Consider the following 18,555-nt stretch of genomic DNA (forward strand, 5'->3'; position numbering starts at 1 on the left):
TTGACCCCGAGGCATTGAAACAAATTTGCTGAACAGAGTAATAATGTGAAAGCTCCAGCTGAACAGTGTCCCACACTCAGAGGTGGACACCACATAAACACGTGGAGTGTTTTTAGGTGGCTGAGAGCGGGGAACTCTTGGGCTTGCAGCAAACCAGAAGTATCCCATTAGCACATTAATGCCCCAACCTGCAGCCCTGGTGAGCAGAGGTCACCTCTGTCCTTCCCTCCTGCCACCTGCAGCTTATGGCCCAGGTTAGGGTGCACAGTGGAAATGTGCACATCCCTTAAATCTTATTCACTCTGGCTGAAAGGAAGACATTAAGTAATTGCCCCACTGATAATTTTTTGGCTGCTCAAAGTTAAGCACATGCATAGCTATAGTAAGCAGGGGACTACTACTTTTTATTTAAGTCTGGCAATTTGATTTTTCACTTGTCAAAAGTACATTTAAATGTGACTAGATAAAAGCGTGGTAGGGGTTGGAAATTCTGGTATTCTTGTGAATGAGATACAGAGGGAAAATATTCCAGTAAGGCTGAAATTTTCATCCTTTTATAATATGGATAAAGGAAACAAAAATAGTAGATAGAATAGATCCAGAATATAAAATTCATTTTGCAATAAGACCTTAACTGAGATAGTAGTAATTTTTATGATATCAAGCTCAGTATTATTCCAAAGTTAGTTCTCCTTAAAATTCAGGGCTTGTGAAATAAATGCTTGCTCTGCTGAGAAGTGCTTCCCTTAGTACCTAATACCTCTCAGAGGCAAGAAGCCAAACTAGTCAGTACTTTGGTTTGACATAGTGCTGCCAATCATAGCATTTTAAAGTGCAAATATATCTAAAAGTTTAAGCTTCTGCTTTTTTATTCAGATCATATTAGTCATTGCTTTTCCCAGTGGCCGGGGGAACATTTCTCAGATCCTGTGAGAGAGCAGTTTAAGATGCAGAAGCTGCCAAACAACATATAAAGAACAGTAATGACGTTTTTTGGAAGTGAAAACAAACATTCAGTATTTCAAATTACACTATTAGATGACTGTACAAGTCAAACCTCAAGGCATATGCAGGTATCACGTATCTATCTCTATGGCAGCTAAGTAATAACAGGGAACATAAATCTAAAGAAACCAGAATTGTGTATCTGTTGTCAGTTTAGTGTGATTTCTAAAGAGACAAAAGTCTCTCGACTTTTATTTTTTAAAGCTATTACTGAGGAAAATACTACCCAACCCTAACATTTTTTTTTCCATTGATGTTCTTATAATGTGCCTAATTTTACACTGTGACAGTTCCCACATTATTCATCTAAGGTCACACAAGAACACTGCAAACAGAACAATGTTCCAGAGGAACACTGAATAACTGTATTGAATAACAGTCAAAATGGAGTTGTTCAGCAAGATAACAGATGTGGCAGCACAACAGCAGAATTCTCCTCCTCCTGGTACCTGTTGTGTGAGGAACAAAATGGGCTCCATCCAGAGGAGCACTCCCACAGCACCTCCTCATGCAGCTGCAGGTCTTCCCAAATCCAACTGTAAATTAAATTAGAAGTGGTGGGGAAAGGGTGGGGAGAATGGGTTTGTTTAGATCTGTCCTTTACAGTCAGGGCAGCAGAGGGTCTGTGCTACCCACCAGAGCCCAGCAATTCTGCACAGGGAGAGGGCAGGGAGTGAGCAAAGGGTGACTGAGAATAACTCTGAAAAATAGAGGAAATCTCAGAAAAGCTTGGAAAAGGCCTCCAAAATCATCAAGTCCACCTGTTAGTACTGCCAAGGCCACCACTAAGCCATGTCCCCAAATGCCACAACTACATGTCTTTTAAATATCTCCAGGGATATGACTCCATCACTTGCCCTGGGCAGCCTGTTCCAATGCCTGACAACCCTTTCTGTGTAGAAATTTTCCTTAATATCCAATGTAAACCTCCCCAGCACAACTTGAGGCCATTTCCTCTTGTCCTGTCACTTGTCACCTGGGAGAAGAGCCTGACCTGGCTGCAACCTCCTGTCGGGGAGTTGTAGAGATCAGTAAAGTCCCACCTGAGCCTCCTTTTCTCAGGCTGCTCCTCCTCAGACTCATGGTCCAGACTCTTCCCCAGCTGTTCTCTGGACCTGCTGCAGCAGCTCAATGTCTTTCTTTTCATGCAAGGCCCAAAACTGAACACAGAGACATAAAAGTTAAATTCCAGTCTTCATTAAGATCTTTCATGTCTGTCCTCTGTTCCTCAGTTTCTCATGTGGCAAAAGAAAAGCTCACAGAACTTTTTATAAAATACTACATATACACTGCTTACTAATTATTCAATGCTTTTATTTATGCACTTCCCCAAAATCCCTCTCTAGAATTTCAGATGATGGTATTATAGATGTCTGGCACTGAGAAGTCAGTGAGACAGCAATTAGCTACAGGCTTAAATGAAGAGCAACACATATAGATTCTATATTAATTAGAGAAAACTCATTTCTACAAGTAGGGATCTTTTTCCTTTTCTCTGCAAATATTTATGCACTCATTTAAAACCTGAGTGCAACTGTGTAATACAGCCAGCTTAAACAATACAGTTGAATGCATGGTTAGAATGCAAAACAACGTGAAATTAATGTCTGCAGTACTGAAATCTAACGCACATTTCAGGGGAAGTGCAGTAATGCCATGAAGCACAACTCCTTCTCCTGGGCCTCAGTGCTAATTGCTCATGGACTTTGCAAGATGTTAGAAACTGCAGAAAATCACAAAGCCTTTTCTCAGTGGAAATCATGAGAAAAAATATCGTTTCTTCTGACCACAACAATAAATGCTTTTAAACACACAAAGTCATCTAAAGACTTTCTAAGCAACTCAGAAGAAATCACTTCAGACAGGATTACTACTTTATATGTATATCCAGAGCCCTGTAGGCATACTAGAGTCAGATTTGTTAATTCTGCACTACTCTGCTTTGACTTTACCATGGGGCTTTTGAAATGTTTGAAAAAAAAAGGGAAGAGATTGAAAACATGAAGCTTAAAGAAAAGTCATATTGCTTTATGCTGTAAATATTCCCTGTCAGGAACTGGAAAAGCTTGATGTCCTTTCAATTTTGTTTGGCCATGATCAATCTGAACAATTTTTCTCCTTTTTCTTTAATCCACTTCCATTTGCAGAACAGCTCAGTGGAGAAGACTCCCCAAAACAATGGAAAATCACTGTACACATCCTGGGACCCAGCACATTATTGCACATGAGCCCAAAGCTGTTCTTAGGAAGAGCATCAAATACGGATGTGTTGCCCTCAGAAAATCCAACCCTTTACTTATTGGTTGAAAATGAGCAGTGTCAATGCTCCCAGTGAACCTTTGCATTTTCCACTGCAAAAGCTCAGCCCTTTTTCCTCTGTGTCTCTAATATCTGGACTCTGGGAGGAAAGTCATCACCCACAGAGCCAAGGTAATGCACAAGTCAAGGCTGGATGCATCATTTATGTTGGAATTATTCCCTCTCTGCCTTGGCTCTTGACCTTTTCCATCCTCCAGGAGTGGCTGCAGCAGCATGGATATGAGTTTTTAGTGCAAACATGGTCTAAAATTCTTTTTTCCCCGATCCAGCACAACTAATCCTTATCTGGGAGTTGGCCTAACACACACAAAATACTTATCTTTCCAAATGTTCACAGCACAGGACTAACTGGCAGCCCTGAAGGGCCCATAAACTGCTGCTCTCAGCTAAGGACAGCCCTTCCTGGCCTGACCAAACTCACCTCACTCAGAGCAGGCTCCTGCTTTTCAAGATTTAGATAATTCCTAGAAAATACCACTGATGCCACGGGTTGACTTGTATCACAAAGTGCATGAGGTGTTACGCTCTTCCTCCTCCAGTTTGAATATGAATGAGAAATTTTAGATTTTCACAATGATCTCAATGAGGCAATGAACAAGAAATAAAATTAGGGATTATCATTATTTAAATCAGTCAGAATTGGTTTTATCAATCCTTTTCCATCCAGGATTATCTGTTTATTTACGAATGGCCATCTCTGTGTCTTTGAAGGAAACAGACCTCACATCCTGTCATTAAAAGTCCTCAGATTCATCCATCCATAAAGACAGTTCAGCTTTATCCATATATCCAGCATATTTATCCATGTGCAAAGGATATGACCAAAGAGCATTACTACTCACACACATAACTAACACATGAAGTAAGTCAAAGAAAATAAACTTCTGGAAGGTCCTTATCAGTAAGTTACTTTGATAGCTTTTATAGAAGAGAGGAAACAATCCTGGGAAGGTACTAAGGGAAGTCTTCTCAAGTCTAGCTGGAAAGCTGGAAGCTCTGAATCTCATCTTGTAAAATTGGCAAAAACCTCCTCTCCTCCAGTGCTGGGCCATTTGGTGCAGGAACGCCATCACTTATAAGAAAGTGTCTCAGTACCCTTAGAAACAAAGTCTGTATTTCTTAAAAGTGACTACTACTTAGGCCTGGAAGTGATGATAATCCATCCTCTGAAAAATCAGACACTTTCATGTTCTCACACAAACGGTACCAAAATTTTCCAGTTCATTTTGAAAACGTCAGCCCAGAGGTACACTGTGGAGCTCTGAATACACCGTTCCCTTCCCAGATTAAACCACTCTTTAACTGAGTTAATAAGTAGCCAACTTCTCAAATTGCTGTAAAGCAAAATGTACTTTTCTGTACTTTTCAGGATTTTCAGGTTTCCTAATGAACAGAATTTTAACAAAGTACTTTCACACCCTATTGCTTTCTCCCTTGATTTCACTACACGTCAGACGTCCCACTGTTCCAGTCCACCCAACAATACACCTGTTGTTCCCAGCACAACCGTTGGCGTGACTAACAAAGCCCTGCTGTTCACATTTCTGTTAAAAATGCCACATTCTGTCTATCCTGAAATAGTTTGTTCTGATTTCAGAAGAAAAATACGTTATTCAGGACATATGCAATAAGGAATCATAACAGCATTGCTCTCAAAAAACAATGTTCATATTCTCACAATGTACAGAGATATGCACTTACAAAAAAAAAAAACTAATCTAGGAAGTCCACAAGAAAAGAAACTTCAAAAATCTTAACTTGAGTAAAACCCATTTGATTTTGCTACAATAATCCATATCCAACAAAATGCACTCATACACCATCTATGCAAATGAGAACCTCGCCTGGGCAATGAAGCTTAAACTACACCTAAACATACAACGATGAGGCAGGCAGTGATTTAAATATCATCAGCAGTGCAAGGAGGGAGATAAATTAATGGCCCCTCCTTTGAAAATTGAACTCATTATGAAACCTCGGTTAGAGAACAACTTGACTGCAGCCAACCTGACCATATCTCAAACCTTCTGTGTAAGCGTAAGTGGGAAAGATAAATCCTGGTACATGTAGAATAATACCCTGATTATTTATTAAAATGTGCTTTTCCCTATACAAATGTGTCAGATCCATATTAGGTTCTTTCCTATTAGGTAAAACTAATTTATTTGTTATAAGGCAAATGGAGAAAAAACGAGACCATTTTAAAATCGCCTAAGGTCACTTCATGGGCAAAACAATGTATTTAAACTGCAGAGATGACAACATGCTTAATATGACTACACAGAAATTGCTTCCTTGATGACAATACATTAAAATCCTCATTGAATATTCATAGAATTTTTGACAAGATTGAGTGACACGTAATCCCAGCCCCAGCAAGCACTGAGTTGATAGTCTCCCTGTGCAAGGATGGATGCCACACCAGCCAGGTCATCTTTGTTCCTCCCAGGGCCAGGAATGGCTGCACAAAACATCCCCTTCTCCCAGTTTTTAATATCTCATCAGGCTGACACAAATGGAAGAAAAGGAAATCAAATGTACAAAGCTCCTCTGTGTATCGGATGCCAGAGTGAGGAAGAGCCTTTATCACAACAGTACAATAAGTGAGTGGAAGAGCTGCAATTTCCTTATAGTGACAGAAAATTAGAGAAATAGCAAAGAAATATCCTCTGAGTGACTTTCACTTACTAAGTTACGACCTCTGCATGATAAATAGGTAAGCAGAGTTTAAATGATGTGAAATATGTCAATTCAGAATGCATTAGGATGCCATTAACAGACAGTAGCTTAGACATCAGGAAAATATTAAGATGGATAGATCACTTAGCAACAATAGGACAAAGGGGGTTTTAATAAAGGCAGTGCAAGACAATGCCAGACTAATGCCACCAATGATCCAGAGTGCCTTTTTTTGTCAGATGTGCACCAATGTGATAAAAACCAATTGTCGTTGAGACAAACAAGGGTAGACTGTTGAAAAACAGTCAAGCCAAGGCCCTGTCTATTAATCAAGTAAAAAACTTGACTGATAAATTCTGTACCAGTAATGCAAAGTGATTAATACCATATTTCAACACCACAATAAAACTGTTCCATAATTTCCTAACTGCAAAAGTGATACACCATGCACTGCTTATGCCATCACTCCCCTGTCAGGCAGCATCTGTAACAACTTCATCTGATACAGCTTTTGGATGACCCCAGGCCATAGTGAATGAAGAGCACTTGTTTGGGAACCTGTACTGCTCCTCTTAGGGGCACTGGGACCTGACAGAAGTTTACAAAAGAAAATAAATTGTATGCAACTGTCTCATGGGGTTAAATGATATACTCCTATCTGGTTTTTTAGCCTGGAAAACAAAATTCTAAAATACTTGCAGAAATACCAGCCTGGCATGGGTGACAGTAAGGAAGATATACATGTATAACAATGCACAGTAACAAAAATGAAAAATAAAATTCAGATATTTAATTTTCTCTTGTTTACTTGTAAGCCCCAGGCTGACATCTTTGCAACAGCTCCAGCCACAGTACCTGGTACACAGAAAACTCTCATTTTTTTGTCATTCCAGACAATTTACCTTTGCTTTTTACACTGCTGGCTATTCACATGAGCTGCTCATGAAAGCATCCTCTCTACAGCCAAAAAAGGAGGGTGTTTGTACAAATCTAGAGATACAGGGGTGCCCAGCAATGTCCCTTAAAGCCATCACTTCCACCAAGTGCAGGGACATGACATGCAAAGTTCAGAGACTGCTCTTGGTTCTGCCTTCAGTCTGCCAGCCCCTTCCACTGTCAGTCAGCCTGATGATCTGAGTATGTGAGTCATGTTTGAGGATATTACAATTCCTCCAGAGTGAACACTTAAAAAAAAACCCAACAAACACCAATCAAAACAAAAAAGAACAATTCTTTCTGCTTGGGAAATTTTAATGTTCACTGGAAATAAATCAGTTGTGACACAGGAGGTGTTGTGAGGCCAAAGCTCTGCCATGTTTGAACAGGCAATAACATCAGCAAAAATAATGGGGGCAAACATTTTTGGACATGAAGCCTCACAGCAGAGCTGTCTGCACCTGCAGCACCAAATCCTGCCCCACACCCCTTTGGAGCAGGGCAGCAGGATGGAGAGAGGATGGAGTCTCAAGAGCCACAGCCCCTCTGACACACACACACTCCTTGTTTACAATGATACTGTTTTAAGTAAGTTGAAAATTCTTTTTAAGTGAAGAAAAAAATTGTTTGCCAATCCCTCAGCTACAAGTGACAGGCAGAGCCCAAGTACAGCAGCTTCTCCTTTTTTTTACCCCACTTACATGACAGCTGTAAGTGCAGACACCTGATAGCACAGATAGTGACAGCACCACGCTGCTCTAAGCCATGTACCTTTCACAGACAAGCTGCTGCTTTCATTTCCTGCAATCCTGCTCAATGCCTCACACAGCTGCAAACAAGTAATAACACTTTTTAGGGAAATAGCTCCACCATAAAGGTAAGGAAGGACTTCTGTGCTTCTGCAGACTGCAGAGCTCTTGCCTCTGTTGTGATTTTCCTCATAATAATTCTCCTCTCACAGCCCAGTCTCAATTCCCACAGAGAGAACCCCTCTGAAGAGGGGCATGAATTGCACCCCAACTGCCCTGCTGGAGGTCACAGATAGAGTTTTGCCACCAGCCTCTTCTGCTCCTCACACAGCTGAAAGCAGAAACAGGGTCACTGGCTTAGGAAAGCACCAGATGTTATCATAAATCACAGAATTGTTTGAGGTGGAAGGCACCTTATCTCGTTCCAACCCCCTACCATGGACAGGGACACCTTCCACTACACCAGGATGCTCAAACCCCTTCCAGCCTGGCCTTGGACACTTCCAGGGATCCAGGGGCAGCCACAGCTTCTCTGTGCCAGGGCCTCCCCACCCTCATTGTGAAGAATTCCTTCCTAATATCCCATCTAAACCTACCCTCTCTGTAGGTAGGCTGTATTCTGTGTTTTTGCAGAGGTTGGCATTAAGCAGCCTGCAACTTTGCAATGGCTTTGATGAAAACTGCTTTTTTCCCCCACTATTTGAAAATTGGCCTTTTAGAATCAACTGTGGTACCTAATATTAGTTTGGTTTCAGTGTCCTTCGTCCTGCTGGGAGCAGAAGAGGAGGATGCTCTTAATACACTGCCCTGTGCTCCTACTCAAGGGGATGCTCCCATGACTGTGGTTTCACCATCATGGACCCAAGCCCTTCTGGGATCAGGCAGAGATGAGCTGTGGAGGATGAGGACAGGCAGCTTCACCTGAAGCAAACACTCTGGAAAATTTGAGTACAATCAGTCCAACTACTTTTAAAAGTAATTTTCACTCACACCAAATCAAATCAGAGAACAATGCAACAGAGATGAAAATGCAGTGTTGCAAGTGGAAGTGCTTTCAGAATTAGAGAGTGGCTCAACTTAACAAAAAAAAAATACCCAAACCACCAACACTGCACGTTTTTTCCCAGTACTTGCCAAAAAAGGACGACTGCTGAGAATTTCAGAAAATTGGTCAGATTACACTTACAAGTGCAAAACTGAAACTGCTTTTGCCTGGTATTTCACAGTGCTTTGAACAAAAAAAAAAAAAAAAAATCCTGCAGCACAGGGGAGCCTCTACCCCATCCTTCCTTGGCTAAATTGCACTGGGTTTGTTTCACACTTCATACAAGCTTTTTTTTCCCTCTTTCATTTCCCCATCTTTTAATATAGACATCGCTGAAGATTAAAGTGTATTAGGAAAGAAATGTCAAAAGTTGGAAATAAACACAGGGAAATTTTGCAACAGCAGAGGAAATGAAAAATTTCTAGTCACAAGTACTTCAGTGCAGCCTACTGATGGTTCTATGGCAGTATTGTAAAAATTACTCATTTTCTTCTAATTACATCCAGTGTGCATTTGTACACTCTGAATCACCTTTACAGAAGAAACAGGATAAATTGAGGAAAAAACATTATAAGTTTATAATTGGCATGCTTCGAAAAAGCAATATATAAAATGCAAAACCCATCTGACAGTGGACTTTTACACCAAGATTGACTCCATCTCATTTAGTAGCAGCAATACTTTTTTCACTCACTCAGTTTTAACCCTCTGCATTGATTAACTCCATCTCGCTTCATACATACTACATTTCCAGCATTTTTTTAGCAATATTTTTTTCATTCAGGAAACTTTACCCACTCCATCTACTTGTATATAAACAATAACTAGTCATGGTAATGTAGCACTAGATGTCACAAGTGTTCACCTGTTTCACTTCTCAACCTTAACTGAGCCCCGACATTCATTTTCTGCATTTAATAAATGTACTGCTTTACTTCACTACCCAGGTTTGCTCTTTCCACAAGGTGAAAGCATGTCCCCAGGAATCCCTTGAAGTCAGTGTTAACATCTGGGGAAAACCTGACTCTCCTTTAGAAACCTATTTGGAAATTTTCCTCCAAAAATGTTCGTTTCCCCACTTCTAAGTACTTTGTTGATTCCTTCTATTCTCCAGGCGTGTTATCCAGGCACCAGGAATGTCTGGGAAATTCTCAGGGTGCTCATGATGCCTGCAAGCCTGAGGGTCTATCCTGGAAAAGCACATTTGGAAGAACAGCCTTGCAAGGGGAAGTCCAAACTGTATTTTAGAAACTTCAACCAAGAATGGGAACAAGAATCTCAATTTGAACAACCAGAGACACGGCTCAGCCAAGAGGGCTCCAAAATCTCCCCTTCCCAGGGAAGCTGATCTCTGCCTCACAGGCTGCTGGCACAGCACCTTGTCAAAAAGGCTTTTCTAGCAAAAACTTTCAGGAATACCATCACAGAAAATCAAAACCCTCTTCCAAACCTTGCCCCAGAAGCACATAAATCCCCATTTAGCACCACTCACTTGCAGGCACTGATGCTGAACGACACAAGGTCTCCAGGTACATTTTAAAAAGCCCAAATTAAATTGATTCAGTAGCTGCAGGGGCTTTGCACTATTTATCCAGCTGCAAAGCCAGTTGGATGATTTGTTTTTCCTAAATAGGTGAATACTTTGTTCCACTATTTGTTAACTGTTTGATAAAATAACATAATGCAGGAGGTGAAGAACTCTTGGCACATCTCCGAATCTGTCACCTCATCCTTTATCCAACACTTTCTTTTTGATTCTGGCCATCAAATATAAAATAAGCAGATCTCAAGAGATAACTCACTCAGTAGTTACCTGTGGCACATAAGCTGTACAGTTCCAGTGAGGCAAAAATGCTGATATGAGCTTTCACAGTCCAGCAGCTGCATTATTACCAACACATTATTAAACAGCAATTATTGATTTGCCTGTTCAATTTTAGTTGAAGCCTAAAGAAGCTAACAGAGAGCACAGCTGATGGGAAGGGGCTGGGCTCTGCTTTGTGTTTTGCTTGGTTTAAAAAAAAAAAATTCTTAAATATTTCCTTAACTCAGGATCCAAAACTTCAAACCTTTAAAGTTTCACTATAGAAACCAGCGAATTTTATGTGACTGAAAATAAAAACCAAGATGGATTTTAAAATTAAAACTGTAGAAGAAAGAGGAGCATAAAACCATAAAAGTATGACTTCCAAGTATTGCAAAGTGTGAGTTAAAAGTGCTCAGTCAGCTTCCCCTCCCTGTGAAAACTCATGGCTCCACCTCAAGTAAGCAGAAAGCAACAATTAAAGAAAAACTCAGCATTTCACATAGGAGACAGAACTGGTGTGCATTCACTTTCCTTCCAGGACCCCCATGACAAGAGCAGCTCTCCAAATACCCCAGAACATCCTCACTGCAGCACCTGATGTCTGGCTGACACACTTTTTAAAAGCTTCACTTTCAGCAAGTTTCCCTTATTTTGGAAGAACACATAACTCTCATGGATCCCTAAAGAGCAGTCAGGGATTACCTCACAACTCATACACAGGGTGCCCAAAATATCCAACTCATTTCTCAGATTAACAGGTGGAGTCTTTTGCTTCTGGAGCTTCCCTTCAACTGGCCATGCAGTAAAGAAAATTTCTGCAAATATGAAATTTGTATGCCTGTAAGATTCACCCCATGGCTCTTCTTACACAGCTGGAATTTGTAGATGTATGTCTAAGTTCCCTGAATGGTATACAGACATATTATGGCCATCACCTACAAAATCCCATATTACTTGATAGCATGCACACATTCATTACAGAAAACCAACAACTTAGCACAGAAAATTAACAGAAACATTTAAGAAGCGAGAAAGAGAAATCAGTAGTTTTTGTCTAAGTTTTTTTAAACAGCAGTAAGAAGCAATACATCTCCAAATGAAAAAAAAATAGATACCTTGGCTCCCACAGATAAGCCACAAGCAGGTAGGAATAATTATAACCTGCTGACCTGTGCATATGAAACACTGAGATGTAAACACAACACAATCATGGCTTTGTAAGTCACAGATGGAGAAAGTGTAAGTACTTCTACCTATTCAAGAAGATTACATCAAATTTTTCAATCATCAGTTAAATGCATCATTCAACATCCCTATTTTAGTGTTTTCTGAGACATTGTGATCTCTGCAAGTATCTGCATCTTTAATTTAAAATTACTTTCCGAGCAGCAGAAGAAATTGAAGTAAACTGAATGAATTTAAATTCATTACCAATTAAGTGTAATTTAATTCATGATTCTTTCAACTTTCTCGTGAGAACTGGGAGCTGCAGGAAGGATGCATACCTGACTGATGGGGCTTGATTTACTGCTGCTGCCCCCCCAGGAAATCACATACAGCTATATATAGCCATCAGAAACCTCTTGGCCCAGAAAAAAAGATGTTTACAGAAACAGATTTTAAGAACAACATCTGCGTAAGAACTGAGCATGTGTTTCTAAAAAGGTAACAACATGCTGGCTTTTAGGAAGATAATTAAAGCCCCAAAATTAGCATCCAGGATGGTTAATCAGAGAGGCTCCAACTCACATGACAGAGCTGGAAACCTAAATAAAAGGCGAGAAGAAGAATAAACCAGATGAGATCCTGATTAGCCAGATTTCAGAGGTTATAGATGTCAAAAATATTAATTATAGGTTTATAAAATGCTTCTACCTGATTTCCACCTCTGTGAGCAAGCCAGTGAGCCAGTCAAGGTCCTGGTTTGACCAGGGGACAAGATAAGGAAGTGTGTCTGACCTACAGTCCTGAACTGGGATGGTCTCTGTGAGCAGAGAGAAATCCAGAGCATCAGCCAGCCCAGCGTGAAGCATCCCACCAGCTCCTGCATCTTCCTGCCTTCCCACAGCCCAACCAGCTTTTACCAGCATCACCCTCTGCCTTCCTCCACATAGGCACCATCCAGGTGCTGAGAGATGTGCCATCATCCTGTGTTACACTTTGAGTTTGCATTTGGAAATACCAATTTAATACTTTTTCTTTTAACAAAAATTAATTTCAAAAATTTGTTCCCAGCCAGCAAAGAAAAATTGTATTTGTGTTGACCCAAATTCCTGAAGAGTTACCTATAATGATATATAATATAGGATAATGCCTAAATTAGCTACAGCATACAGAACTGGCAAGCACTTGTGGGAGAACAGGAATGCCCAAGTATTTGCCAGAGACAACCAGTGGAAAAGGTGCCAGCACTGCACAGGAAAGGAGAAGCCCAGCAGAAAAAGCTTTGCCCAGCCTAACTCAGCTGTGGAGCCTCAGAGGAGCACAGGGGTCTCATGGCTGGGAGAGGTGCAAGGACAGCTGTGGAAAATCTGTTCTTCATTCTTCCTGCATCCTTCTGAGCCAGCATCTTAATTCCACTTGCAAGAGCTGTGATGAGTGAAGAGGATGGTATACATAAAATAGATTACTGTCCAGGGATTTAGAAAGAAAGCAGTAGGTATGGGTGTGAGGAATCTGGTCAGGAATTAAATTTGACACAGAGCAATATCAGATATAACAACATAATATATGTGAAATTAACATTTGAAGATTATCAAGATTCAAACAGGTCTTAAATATGAGACTTCTCCTTTTACTAACATTTTTAAATTGCTTTTTTTGAGCAAAGAAACTCTTCCCCTAGCCCACCTTTATTCAAGGTGCAGAAGCAGAGATTCCACATGAGCATATGTTAGTTATAAAACAAGTTTTCCTAAAATTCACAAAAGAAAAATAGTACTGCAAGTGGGCTTTTATAAAATACAAGAAAATATAAAAATTTTTTCAGCATCTGGAACTGCTCCACTCAGCCCCTTGGGGCTGCTCAGATATTCTGCTGCTATCGACTCCCCACTCAGGTCTAACATTTCAGCAGAAAAAACAATAAAGTTGGGGAAAACTTGCCAATATTAACTATAAACTCTACAAAATGAAAAGCAGGTTTTTCTTATTATCTGAGCTGTTACTCTTTTCAATTAGATGACTAATTGCATGACTATTCATTTAAATTAGGTGACTTGGAAAAAGAACACTTTTAACCATAATTTAAAAACAAAAAAAAAAGGCTCTTGATAGAGAAGTAACTCAGATAACTGCATTTCCCAACTTTAAATTTTGGTATAAAACAACTTCTTCATATTCTACAGGTGTCTAAATAAAAACATTGATTAATCAAAGTTTAACTGCTACATCAAGCTACAATCAGAGCAGCAATTCAGCTCCAGAGGACTTGTAACAAGCTATGCTCTGGGGCATAATAACTTATTTTCTATACTAAACTGGCTGTATTTATATATGTGTATATATATATATATATATGTGTGTGTGTGTGTATACTCATAAATATTTATTTTTATATCCGTGTCTGCACTTATGTGCATACATAAAATACATACGTATATAAAAGCTCAGTACCTCTTTCTTTCACCTGTGGTGCTCATTTCACAGGACCAGCTGCCCTGCTGATGTTAACAGGATTCCAGCATCATAAATCAGGAAAGAATCCATCCTCCCCTCGCTCTGTGGGCCACCCCTGGGAGGTGGAAGAGCAGTGCCAGGGGAGCAGGAGCTGCAGGAGCCACCCAAGAAGCTGAATTAGGGCAGCCACAGCTCCTTCAGACTCAGCTCAGCATTTGGGCTGTTAATTTAAAACCAGCTGGGTGTGTTTGTGGGAGCTGTGAAATACCCAATAAAAACACCACAGGGGGATGCCCAGGAACTCTCCTCACTGCTGCCAGCACCAGTTACCTGGTCAGGTGTTTTCTTGTGCTGTGGAGATCTCCTGCTAGATAAGTAAAATGTTGGTCTGCATTCACTTTCTGCAAACTTCAGCTGCATCTGGGCTTGCTTTGCTACAAAAGGTGGGGTCCCCACCAGCCAGAAAAATTTATTACCCTGTAACTCACAGTTCAGGTTTTCAGCTGAAATGGCTGGCAGAACAATTCAGGCAAAATTGCAAGTAAAAACTTCTGATTTTCTAATTGGAGAGAAGTATACAAAATTCAGAGCCTTGTAAAAACAAATTTTATGGAAGTTCTATGAAATCTGGCATTCATAAACATACCCCTGCCATTTGTAAAATTCTATGGTAACTACCTGTAAAAAAATCCATCTGTAATATGGAAAGGAGCATGGTTGACAAAGGACTTGCAATGTCTTAGACTTATTTAAGAGTCTCCTTGCTTAACAAAGGCTACTTTTACTTAACAGTGTGTAGAACAAGAAGGCATTTGGAACTCTCTCAATTAGAATTCAATGGCAGGAATTGGTGTTACAGAAATACATTTCTATTACCAGACATTTAATTTGAAATCTTTGCATTCATGAAGTATTTACTGCCACACCACAGAAGACATAAGTGCACTTTTCCAAATATAATCCCCCATCTGATCTGTAATTCATTTTTTATAAACTCTGTAAGTGCTGTAGATATGCCATTCAACAACCTTATTTTCAAATTAAATCAAACTCTGCACTACTATCCAGAAATAGTTTTGTGATCCCCACTGTCTTGCTGTCAACAGATCACGGAGTTCACCTGAGCTGAAATACGATGTCAGAAATTTAGCAGAAAAAATACCTTCCATATTCTTTCTCCAAATAGAAGCCAGGCTGGATGATTTCTCTCTTTGTGTAAACAGGTATATATAAAATATACAAAATTCTCTGGACAGAATTCAGGTTTATGAAAAGTCTTGTTTGTTTCCCTATTCCCATCCTCTGGATGAGACCATTAAAAATGTCTCTACCAATATCCTGTGACAAAGTTAAAAACCTCTTTTTCTCTTGCTGAACCTCTTCCCTGAAAGTGCTAATGGGTAACTAAACAGAGACTAATTGAAATTGATTTTTGGCGAAGCAATTTTTATATCTACAACTTTTTCTAGGAAGAAAACAAAGAAGTCATTGGCAAACAGCACCTGAGCGGCAGTCAGGGGTGTTTGGGAATCCACAGACATAAAAAGAAAAACCAGGTTTATGTTTTGAACAAATTACCATTTCCTAAAGAGAAATAAGCTGGAAAAAAATAGTATTAAATCAAACAGTGGCAACAATTCCAAAATGTTTGCCAGGCTAAGGTGGTCTAAATGCCACTGCTGTGGGACCCTTTCAAGTAAGATCATTTTCCCTAATCAACCTCCAACAGCCAGTCAACTTCCCCTGGCACAACTTGAGGCCATTTCCTCTTGTACCATCACTTGTTACTTGGGAAAAGAGACCAACCCCCACCTTAGATTAACACACAAAGTTAGAAAATTATTGGGGTTTAACTAAGTTTCAATAATAAATTATCATCTGCTCACCCATTAAATAATAGTGTCAAATAGTGTTGGCGAGCACTGTAGGGAATGACGAAGTCCAAACAGGTGAGTGGAAGCAACACCTGGAACGGGTAATAGCACACCAGCTACAAGGAATGATGGAAAATACACTCAAAAGGATGCCCAAACACTTCATTCCTACAGCTCATCCTTAATCAGCAATCCAAGTCCACATTTAATCACACTGAATCACCTGAATCACCTGTCTTTAAAAATACCCTATTTCCCTGTGATTTTATTACCACAGCTGAAGTCTCTTGCAGGAGGGGTGCAGCTCAGAGCTGCACTCTGCATGTTGGACAGGCTGAAGCTCTGTAGTGTAACTCCCTCCTGAAAATGCCCCCACTCCCTGCACTGCCTCATTTTCCTTGCAACTACAAGGAAATAATGGCATTTAAAGAAAGAGAGAGAAAATCAAGTGCCTGAGTGCCTGCAGGGGTATTTTTGGTTGGCATTTAGCTGCTGCTGGTTCCCGATGCCCACAGAGAGTGACAAGTGTAACTTGAAAATCGTAAGAGAACAAACTGAAAATCTTTTCCTGGCAAGCTGTCAAAAAAACCTAAACACTACTGTACTGCACAGTAGAGTTTTATTCTGGGTGGGCCCTGGATACAACCACGGAAAAACTGAATAGTATCAATTTCAAAAATAGCTAAGGGAATCGGGACTTTGTTTAACAGAAGAGAGCTGTGAGAAGAAAAATATCTCTTTACTGTTCAGAATTTCTTTATAATAATTGGGAATTTTTACTGCAACATAATTAAAAACCTATAATAATCCCCATATAACCAGGTTTGATAGTGCTACAGAAAAAGATCATATCTTTTGAATGTTTAGTTTACTAGTATGGATTCAGCTACTGAGTGGATATTAGGTCTGAGACCAACAGACATCACTGGAAGTTAGCACCATCCACCCAGAGCTGGGGGAGTTTTAAAAAAATCTCCTCTTCAATGACCAAATGGTCAATTACTGTCTCAGAAACTGTAATATTAAACCCATCTCAATGAGGAGATTCTACACCATCAACAAAAAATGATGTTCCTGCCAAATTGCAACTCAGAGTGAGCACTGCAGTGAACAAAAACCAAGTTTCATTTCTCTCTTAAAGGGATGCATTTTTTAAAATATAAAAAATATAAAATATAAAATATAAAATATGACAGTTCCTTAATGTAAAATTAATGCTAAGTCATTACATAACCAGTTTGTTAGAAAAATTTAGACAACTCAGATTTGTGCAGGCAATGTATGTTTTCAACAAAAAGAAAGTACCAAATATTAAATTAGAAGATGCATCAACTTCAAATTTCTCTAGCCAAGTCTTGCTCCACTTTTGATAAAACCAATGAGGCACTAACAAAAAGTACTACACATCCAACTGAAAAAAACCAAGGGTTTTATTGACTTCCAAATGAATTAACAAAAGAAAGCATAAAATGGCTTAGTGCATTTTTCCTTTGCAGGGAAGGTTTTGGTAACTTAGGTCAACTACACCTCTAAAAAAATTTCCAAAGGAACAAAGTTATATTGTGCCTCCATGACTTCCTATCCTGTGAAGCTGCAAAGCTCAGATAGGTAAAAGCAAAGTCACACCTGCCCTGTGCTAGAACCCTCAGCTAATGATGGAGCTGAAACAGCTGCACAGCCAGGGCAGGACAGGAGCAGGGTCCAGCACCTCTGGGCAGCTCCACACGGACACCAGTGGATGAGACCATTAAAAATGTCTCACTGCACTGGGAAACAGCAGACACAGCTGGTCATGGACCCACAGCCTATGACGTCCCACCCTCGCTCATTAATTACAGCTACACAGCCTGGATTTAATTACCTTTTACGAGCAGGAGGCTCAATTAGATGAGTAAGGATGTTGTACAAGAACGTTCCGTTTATGCAGATTCTGTTATTATAAATCAGAAAATTAAAAACTGAGATAGCGCTTATGATTCCTGATTAAGGCTTTGTAACAAGTAACAGAGTTCCTGTTCAGTCTCATCATGAGCAGGACTCTCCTCTGGCAGGCCCCAGTCCTGTGTGGGTCAATACTCATCCAGCAGAACACCAGTGGCCACCCCACTGATCCCACAGGGATGTGCCAGATGGAAGAGCAAGTTCTGTGCCATGGGCACCCTACAGATCACACTGACAGGAGCAACCAGTCCATCCTCTGCTGGGAAGGTGCCCCTGTGCTCCAAACCCCAGCCTGCAGAACACAGGGCTTGCTTGCTCTCCTCAGTGCTGCAATTCAGGAAAACTCAGCTTCAATCTCCTCTTCAGCCATAAAACAAAGAGGCAAGATACTGAAAAAATGGAGAAATGTCAGGGAAACCTTGGTTTCCTCCTTCACCTGCATCAAGCTGAATGTTTTTTAAAAAATATATGCTCTTCTGTATTTTACATGTAATGTTTTTAAGGTCTGCCTGAATTCAGATTTTCTTTGATCCAAACTTTGCCAGTTGTTTGGAGGATATCTGCTCTGGCGCCGCCACTATG

The 18,555-nt window shown here is 40.1% G+C and overlaps 1 protein-coding gene across 10 annotated transcripts in view; it reads right to left on the reverse strand.

Moving 5' to 3' along the window:
* Positions 1-18,555, reverse strand: part of CTBP1 (C-terminal binding protein 1) — a 232,622-nt gene that overhangs the window by 103,451 nt on the left and 110,616 nt on the right. The window contains exon 1 of one of the 10 annotated variants that reach the window (XM_072927910.1): positions 2,049-2,066. The exons of the other annotated variants lie outside the window; for them this stretch is intronic. The gene's annotated coding sequence lies outside the window, so the exon portion shown is untranslated. Of the gene's footprint in view, positions 1-2,048; positions 2,067-18,555 lie in introns of those variants that run through there. 10 annotated transcript variants of the gene reach the window in all.

The sequence above is a fragment of the Taeniopygia guttata genome, chromosome 4, assembly GCF_048771995.1.
Source record: "Taeniopygia guttata chromosome 4, bTaeGut7.mat, whole genome shotgun sequence".
Lineage (NCBI taxonomy): Eukaryota > Metazoa > Chordata > Aves > Passeriformes > Estrildidae > Taeniopygia > Taeniopygia guttata.